Here is an 8288-nt window from a genome sequence, read left to right as displayed (position 1 = left end):
TGTTTTTGGCTGGGTGTAGACTATAATTTGGACAGCAATTTGCCTTCAAATTTGGAAAGCATATGTTCTATGGTCTTCTAATCTGCAATATTGCTGTCGAGATGTCTGATGGAACTCTGATTCTTGAGCTCTTATATTGTGGCCTGATGTTCTTGAAACCATTAAGATCTCGTCTTCCTGGAGTCCTTCACTCTGCTGGGTAATTCTCATTGGAATTCTGAAATTTCATGATGATGCACCTGGGTGTGACCCTTTTCTCCTTCAGTGTGCTGGATATTTAATAAACTCTTTTGATTTGAACATTTGGTCCTTCATGTCTGGGAAATTGTCTTGAATACTTTGTTTTTGCCTTTTTTATCACTCTTTCTGCAACTTATATTTTTCAGATATTTCATGGCCTGGGTAGTTCTCTATTAATCTTATTTCTCTCCTATTTTTCAAAAGTCTAACTTATGTTTAGACTCCACACTTCTATTGCGTTTTTAATTTGTTTTCACAATTTTAATTTCCAAGAACATTCTCTGAATGTTCTTTTTAATTGCATCTTGTTCTTGTTTCAGAGACACAATCTGAAGTCATGGCTGTTTAGCTGAAAAAGGTTTCTATAAAACTCCACTTCAAAAATTACCATTTTAATTAAATCAAGTTAAAAAACATATTCACTGTAGAAATGTCAACAAGAGTTTTAACAAAACCAAATATACCTTTTAAACAATATATGTTTATATTACAAGCAAACTACTGAGATTTTTCTTTTTTTTTTAGTTATTTAATTTTAAAGAAAGTATAAACAGTGTATATTAGTATGGAATGTCAGTTAACCCACTCTTAATCCTTTATTCTGTGATTCAGGCCTTCCAATCCAAGATACTTTATGATTATCATTAATGAATACTAAGTCTTGACTAAAAAGTAGTAAAGTGGCTAGTGGAATCTGTCTCACTGCTTCATAGTCACAAATTATCTTTGAGAATAATAAATGAGCACCATATAAACAGGTATTTGTGTGTGTAAACTCAAATTTGAAACTGTAATAGCAGCCAACTAGACCCCTTATCATTTGACTATTACTTTTTAAATTTTTGGCAATATACAAAATTTTAATCAAATCAGATAAACATTTCAATCTCATATTGCTTGTCCATGTTTTAAATCCTTAATAGAATTCTGTACACAACCTGACAAATTTCATGCATACATGTGTGTATATATACATACAAAACATATGTATATATACAACTTTAATTCTGAATGAATTTCTAAACTGAAATTAAATCAAACCTCTCATTTAAGTATATGTGTAGAATATACTACCACCAACTGAAGGTTTCAAATAAAAGTTTCATCTTAGCTAATTAGAAATACTGGCTAATTGTTGAAAATTTTAAGGCCAAAGAGCTGTTATCCAGCTTATTATATTTCAGCTTACTGATTAGTCAGCCAAAAAAAAACAAGATTGAAATTACCAACTGTCCACCAAAGAAATATGTTTTTCTCTTGCTATTTCTTTCTAATAGCAAAAAGAAAATATCTTTACAATGAGCTTTCGCTTTTTAAAGAGTTAAAATTATTAAGGAAATCTCAGTCTTCAAAATAAGTTATATACATATAATTTTCTTGTAGTTGAGCTCTTCAACTAGAATCATATTTTAAAAGTTTCCTTTGGATTGTTCTGTTTAGCACGTCACGTTTCCATTCTGCAACTCTGATAACTGGCTTTCATTTGTTACATTTGTATCAATCACATAGCTCAGAATAGCTATTGACTGCTAGTTGTGTACACCGAATGGGAGGAACTGCATCCAATTGCGAAAGCAACATAGTAATAAAAAATTCAAGAACATGTAAAAAAGATACAGCACTACAGGATCCCATTTTCACCATGTTAGTGAAGTATAATTCTTTTTATGCTTTTAAAACTAATGTCGTAGCTTCCATTTTTAAAAATTATCAAGAGGATAAAGTTTTAGATGCCCTATCTTAATTTTTCCATTAAAAACTAAAACAATAGACTGACTTGCTTTTATTAATATACGCGTCAAATTATTGAAATGGTGATTACATGAAGTTTTCTCCTTAAGGATGGCACTAGCAGGTACAAAGATGTGGAGATGTCTGTAGACTTCAGATGTTTACTTGAAAAGATTCTTCAATAGCAGTTTGATATGGAGTTTCTCAGGTAGTTGAGGATTCACAAATTCTCCATAATCAAATTAATGTCTTTCATTTAGATGACTGGTGAAATTTCTAGTAATCTGGCTAGGATCTCCCCAAGGAGGATACACACAACTAGGACACATCTCAGGAACTATCTGAAATAGGTGATTATGGTTAGAGTGATCCATTAAAACTGGTAAAATCTGATTCTTGACACAAGGGTTGCTTAAAGGTGAGATGCTGAGAACAACTTATGAAAGAATTTATTCTCTCGATAAATCTCTATGTCACCAGATGTGGATGTTTCACTCCTATATAACTGTTCCCTATTGAATCTTGAGGGATCTGAAAGTTTGAAATAATAGAAGAAACACCATATTCATCCTGATACTTCTTGTAAGATTTCTAATGCTATCCCATGCGATAAAATTTAATCTTTTTTGCGAAGTATATGCAGCTGCCAGAAAACTTCCTTATGAGATTTTCAAGGTACTTTGTGGTATGTAACTCTAATACCCCCATTATTTCCAATCGGTCTCATAATTCAACAGATTCAACGTTCTCCATCAATTCTTTTATCATGGTGTCTCCACTGTTGACACCCTTATGCTGATTATTCAGTTAATTGACTGTTTTCATTTATGGGAATGTTTTTTGAGAAGAGCTCAAGAGTTTAGAATTTCTTGAGTTCATTCATGTCTAAGAATATCTGCCTTATATTTGAATGAAATCTCGTCTGGTTATAAAATGTTAGGGTTATTTTCTTTCATTCAAAGCTTTGGAGGCACTTTCTCAAGTCTGTTGAACATTACCTGTACAGAAATCTAAAAGGAGCTGGTTGGGTTTTTTGTTTTTTGTTTGTTTGGTTTTTTTTGTTTGTTTTTTTGCCATGAGGATGATTTGCTTTTTCTATAAGATTGCCTGAAGAAATCTGTATTTATTCTTGAAATTTAACCACCTAACCAGAATATATTGTGTTGTTAGTATTCCAAAACAAAATTTCCTGGAATAAGATGTGCTCTTTCAAAATGATGTTTATTCTATTGCATTTTTCATTCTAAGGAAATTTTCTTGTATTTTTCAACACCTTTTTTTCCTGTTCCTGCACTGATGCCAGCCTGCAGTCTATTAGCTTTTTTTCTACTTGTGATGCTCTTTTTCTTGCTCAGCGGCATTGACTCATTGTGCCAAACCTTTCCTCCATGTCAGCAATTTAATTTCCAATTGTCTTTTCTGTTCCTTTCTAATTTATTTACCAAGTTTTCAATGACTTTTTTTTGATCCTCAACTTGTTTCTTAGGCCTATTATCTTTTTAAATACCGTTCAATTGTTTTATCATTTCATTTTTGAGGTTTGTCTTAATGAATACATGATCTTAGTAAGTTGTTCCATAATATAAGCATTTGAGAAAAATTTATTCCTTAGGATAATACTTTTTCTAGACGGAAAGTATTTTTTTCTGTAGTATGGGCAACATAGTTATCATACTATTTTAAAAATACCTTGCTGATTCTTGGATAGGTCTGTTGAGATCTTTTATATGCTCTGATAAAATGTGGATTACTACCCATATTGAGTATTTCTATGTGTCAGGCATATGTAAGTGAATGAAACAGGAAAAAAAATATCTCTGTTTATATTATGGTGATTCAGGCAAGAGGAGTTGACTAAGAAGAGAAAGATAATAAACAGAGTGAACAAATTTATTACATTACATGTTAGAAGGTGATGAGTACCATGGAGAAAAAGTGGGGTCAGGTAAAGGGAATTGAGAGGTGGAGATAAGTGCAAATTGCAACTTTAAATTGGTAGTCGGCACAGACATCTGGTTATCTATTATTGTGTAACAAACTATCCCAAAACTTTTCTGGCTTAAAGCAACAACTATTTTATTATATCACATGATTTTTGTGGGTCAGAAATTTGAGGCCGGGCATGGTGGCTCACGCCTGTAATCCTAGCACTCTGGGAGGCCGAGGCGGGCGGATCGTTTGAGCTCAGGCATTCGAGACCAGCTTGAGCAAGAGCAAGACCCCGTCTCTACTAAAAATAGAAAGAAATTGGCCAAACAACTAAAAATAGAAAAAATTAGCCAGGCATGGTGGCGTGTGCCTGTGGTCCCAGCTACTCGGGAGGCTGAGGCAGGAGGATTGCTTGAGCCCAGGAGTGTGAGGTTGCTGTGAGCTAGGATGATGCCACGGCACTCTAGCCCAGGCAAGAGAGTGAGACTCTGTTACGGGAAAAAAAAAAAAAAAAAAGAAAGAAATTTCGCCAGGGCTTGGCTGTGCAATTCTTCTGATCTACCTGATGTCAGTTGGGATCCTTCAGTGTTTTTTAACTGATGGCTAGGCTGGGCTGAAAGATCCCACATGGCTTCCCAGGTTCAAGATGACTTCACTCACATGCCTGGACTTAGCACAGAGGGCTGGAAGCCTGGACTCAACTGGGGCCCTCTCCTTCCCCAGGGAGTCTCAGGTTGTCTCCAGGTGGTTTCTATAGCAGGGTATCAGTCTTCTTACAAGGAAATGCCAGATTCTAAGAGTCCAAGGTGGAAGTTGCTAGTCCCAAAACTGAGTCTGCCACACTCTTTCCTGGTCCAAGCAGTCATAAATCATCCCTAATTCAAGGGGATGGGGAATAGACTTTCCTCTTGATAGGAGGAGGAGAAGTCAAAAGGAATGTGTGACCATCTCATCATCTAGTAGGTATCATTAAGAAGTGATATTTAGCTAAAGACTAGAAGGAGATGAAGGAGATGGCCAGGGGAATATTGGGAGAACAGAGTTGCAAAGAGAGGAAACAACAGGGCAAAATTCTCTAGTCCGGAGTCTGTTGGGCATTCCAATTTGGCTGAAATAGAATGAGCAAGGGGAAGAATACTAAATAAAATTAGAGAGCTAATGGGGAGGGGATGGATTGCTGGCAGATCCTGTAAGGTCTTATAGCCACTTAAGGACTTTGGATTTTACTATGAGTGAATGGTGAATCCCCGAGGGTTGAGCAGAGGCATGACATGTGACTCATCTTTGAAGAGGATCATTCCAACTGACATGCTGACAACAGACTGTAGATGGCAGAGTTGGAAGCAGGGAGACCATTTAGGAGTCTGTTGCAGCAATTTACGCAAGAGATCATGCTTGCTCAAACATAGTAGAAATGGAGGTAGTGAGGAGTGGTTAGATTCTAGATTTAATGTGAAGGTTGATACATACAGTGTGATTTTTAATGGCTTGGGGGTAGAATATGTATGATCAAGAGAGAAGTAAAGGATGACTCCAAAGATTTTAGCCCTAGCAGCTTGAAGAATAAATTTGCCATAATCTAAATAAAGAAGACTCCAGATAGAGTTGGGGTTTAAGAGAAAACTGAGGATTTTGTTTTGGACATGTTAAATTTGGTATGAATATATTAGATATCTTAGTAGAGATGTCAAGCAGGAACAAGAAGTAGAGTCTGAAATCTGGGAGACAGCTCTTGACTGAAGATATAACAAATTAGGGAGATGGTCCATTTTTAAAGGCACAGAATGGATGAAGTCACGGAGAAGCGTTATGTACCCTTCAGCATTAAGAGGGGAGAAAGAAAATGGAGTGACAGAACGGAAACCAAAAAGAAGTATTGGGTGAGGAAAGAGGAAAACGAAGAATGTGATGAAATGGGGGCCAAATGAAGAAACTGTATCAATGAAAAAAGTGCTTCTTCAAATTATGTCGAACTGCTGAAAGTCAAATAAGATTAGGATTCTCAACTGGATATTGGAATCAACGTGTAACTAATTGGTGACCTTAACAAGAAGGGACTTGGGGACAAAGGATATGGACAACTGAAGTAATTTTGCTGGGAAATATCCAGCAGAGTGGGAAAAAATTGTAAGGTAAGAGAAAGAGGGAAGAATTGATGGACAATTTTCTTGCATACACAGAAGGGCTGGAGTCTAGTGCAAAATGAGGCAACTGGCTTTCGGTGGGAGCTATAGTAACACAAGAAGACAGAATCCTTGGGAGCAGACTGAGGAACATTGGTGTGGATAGAGTAATGCTAGGAGCATGTGAAAATTCTAATTGTTGTTTTTTTTTTTTTTTTTTTTTGAGACAGAGTCTCACTCTGTTGCCCTGGCTAGAGTGAGTGCCGTGGCGTCAGCCTAGCTCACAGCAACTTCAGACTCCTGGGCTCAAGTGTCAGCCTCCCGAGTAGCTGGGACTACAGGCATGCGCCACCATGCCCAGCTAATTTTTTCTATATATTTTTAGTTGTCCGATTAATTTCTTTGTATTTTTAGTAGAGACGGGGTCTCGCTTTTGCTCAGGCTGGTTTCGAACTCCTGAGCTCAAACAATCAGCCCGCCTCGGCCTCCCAGAGAGCTAGGATTACAGGCATGAGCCACCGCGCCCGGCCTGAAAATTCTAATTGTTGAAAGAGGAAACAATGATGTCAGCTGAATATGAGGACAGAGGAAGAGATCCTGGTGGTTTAAAGAGAAAGTGGAAGGTATAAAATATTATAGGAGAATGGGGGACACTAAACAGATCAGGGAGATATAGAACATAACTTGAGGTTCTTGGTCATCAATTTAAAATAGGACCAGTAAGCAGTTTTGTTTTTCCTCCAGCCATTTTTTAGCTGCACTGATGCAGATGAATAGGTCCAGAGTTGAATTTAACTAAAGTTGTGGTTTTGCCAAACTCATATGACAAAGTGAGAAAGGGACATGGGAATTGAGGGTATATGCAAGTAAATGATTATAGTGATGGAATGCAATTTAATTTGGTGAGAAAAGGCAGAGAGGACATCAAGGGGATGAGGGACAATGAAAAGTGCTAGAATCAGTAGACTGGAGTCCCCATGGACAGAAAAGCTGCTGGAGTCAGGAAACTAGAGGAGAACTGGAAAGAAAGGTGGAGGAGGTGGTGATCAGAGGGTGAGAGGTATAAAGCTGAAATTACAGGGAGGTTGCAGTCAGTCATAATGACAAGGTTAGACTGTGACTACGAGTAGCTGAGGTAGAATGAAGAGGACTTTAAGGTACTTAATTAAAAGATCCTTTATGTGTTTATTGAGATCACCTAGCATATATGACAGTTGTAGCTTTGGAGAGTAACAGTGAGCCAGACACTAAAATTATGAAATGAGGGGGTGATAGAATGAATGTCTCGTCCTCCCACTGTATCTGCTGCAGATTTTTCTTTCCTATCAACAGATTGAAAATTTGGATTTTGCGTCCTGTGCACTTTTTCTCTACTGGAAGAAAATCTTAACTCTGGTGATCTGCAGCCTTTATGCAAATTCTAGTTTCCTATGTCTCCTGATATTTCAAATGTCCTGCACAAAGGCCCAGACTCCCTGTTCTCGGGATGCAGCCCAGTTCTACAGGGAATACTCTCAGCTTCAGAACAGCCACCTGATTCATTGGCTCTGGAGCCCGCATTTTCGTCAGAGGGTCCACCCTATTTTCTCATAGTAACAGCCATTTACATTACTCTGAAGTCAAAAGAGGGAAAAGATAAGACACCTGCTCATTTTATCACCAGCAATGCCATGACAGTTTTCAGCAAGATAGGAATGTTACTGGATTAATGCACTAGCAAGATCATTCTGATTACATTTTGGAGAATAGCTTGGAGGAACAGGAATGGAGGCAGGGAGACAAACTAGGGGGATGTGGCCGTCATCTAGGTAAGAGATAAACATAGCCTGATCTAGCCTGGTGGCTGTGGACATTGGCTAAAGGCATTCCAAATTTATTGTAGTTTCCAGAACTCACCAATAATCTCAGAGTTCGCGGTTAGTTAGTCCTGCTTGGGAGGCTCTACCTCACACTTCTTGCCTGGCTATTTCTTATTTTTCCTTTAGATTTCAGTAAAGGTCTTACTTTCTCTAGGAAGCATTCCCTCTGCCTCAAGAGCAGCTTGACTTCTCTGTGTGGCTGTGGCATCCTGTGCTTACCTGTAGCAAGGCACCTTTTTAATTGTCTATTTACCTGTATCCTAGATTCTCAACAGTGGCATTATTGACATTTTGGATTAGATAATTCTTAGTTGTGGGGGACTGTCCTGTGAGAGACAGGATGTTTAGCAGGATTCCTAGCCTCTACCCACCAGAACCACTAGCAATCACCCTCTTCCCCACTCAC

The 8288-nt window shown here is 37.7% G+C and overlaps 1 pseudogene; it reads right to left on the bottom strand.

Moving 5' to 3' along the window:
* Positions 1 to 2124: 2124 nt before the first annotated feature.
* On the bottom strand, positions 2125 to 7583 carry LOC105805493 (annotated as a pseudogene).
* Positions 7584 to 8288: the final 705 nt, after the last annotated feature.

Source organism: Propithecus coquereli, unplaced genomic scaffold, assembly GCF_000956105.1.
Source record: "Propithecus coquereli isolate 6110/MARCELLA unplaced genomic scaffold, Pcoq_1.0 Scaffold13, whole genome shotgun sequence".
In the NCBI taxonomy this organism is placed as follows: Eukaryota; Metazoa; Chordata; class Mammalia; order Primates; family Indriidae; genus Propithecus; species Propithecus coquereli.
Note: the sequence above shows the minus strand (reverse complement) of the source record. Positions and strands in the feature narration are given on the sequence as shown.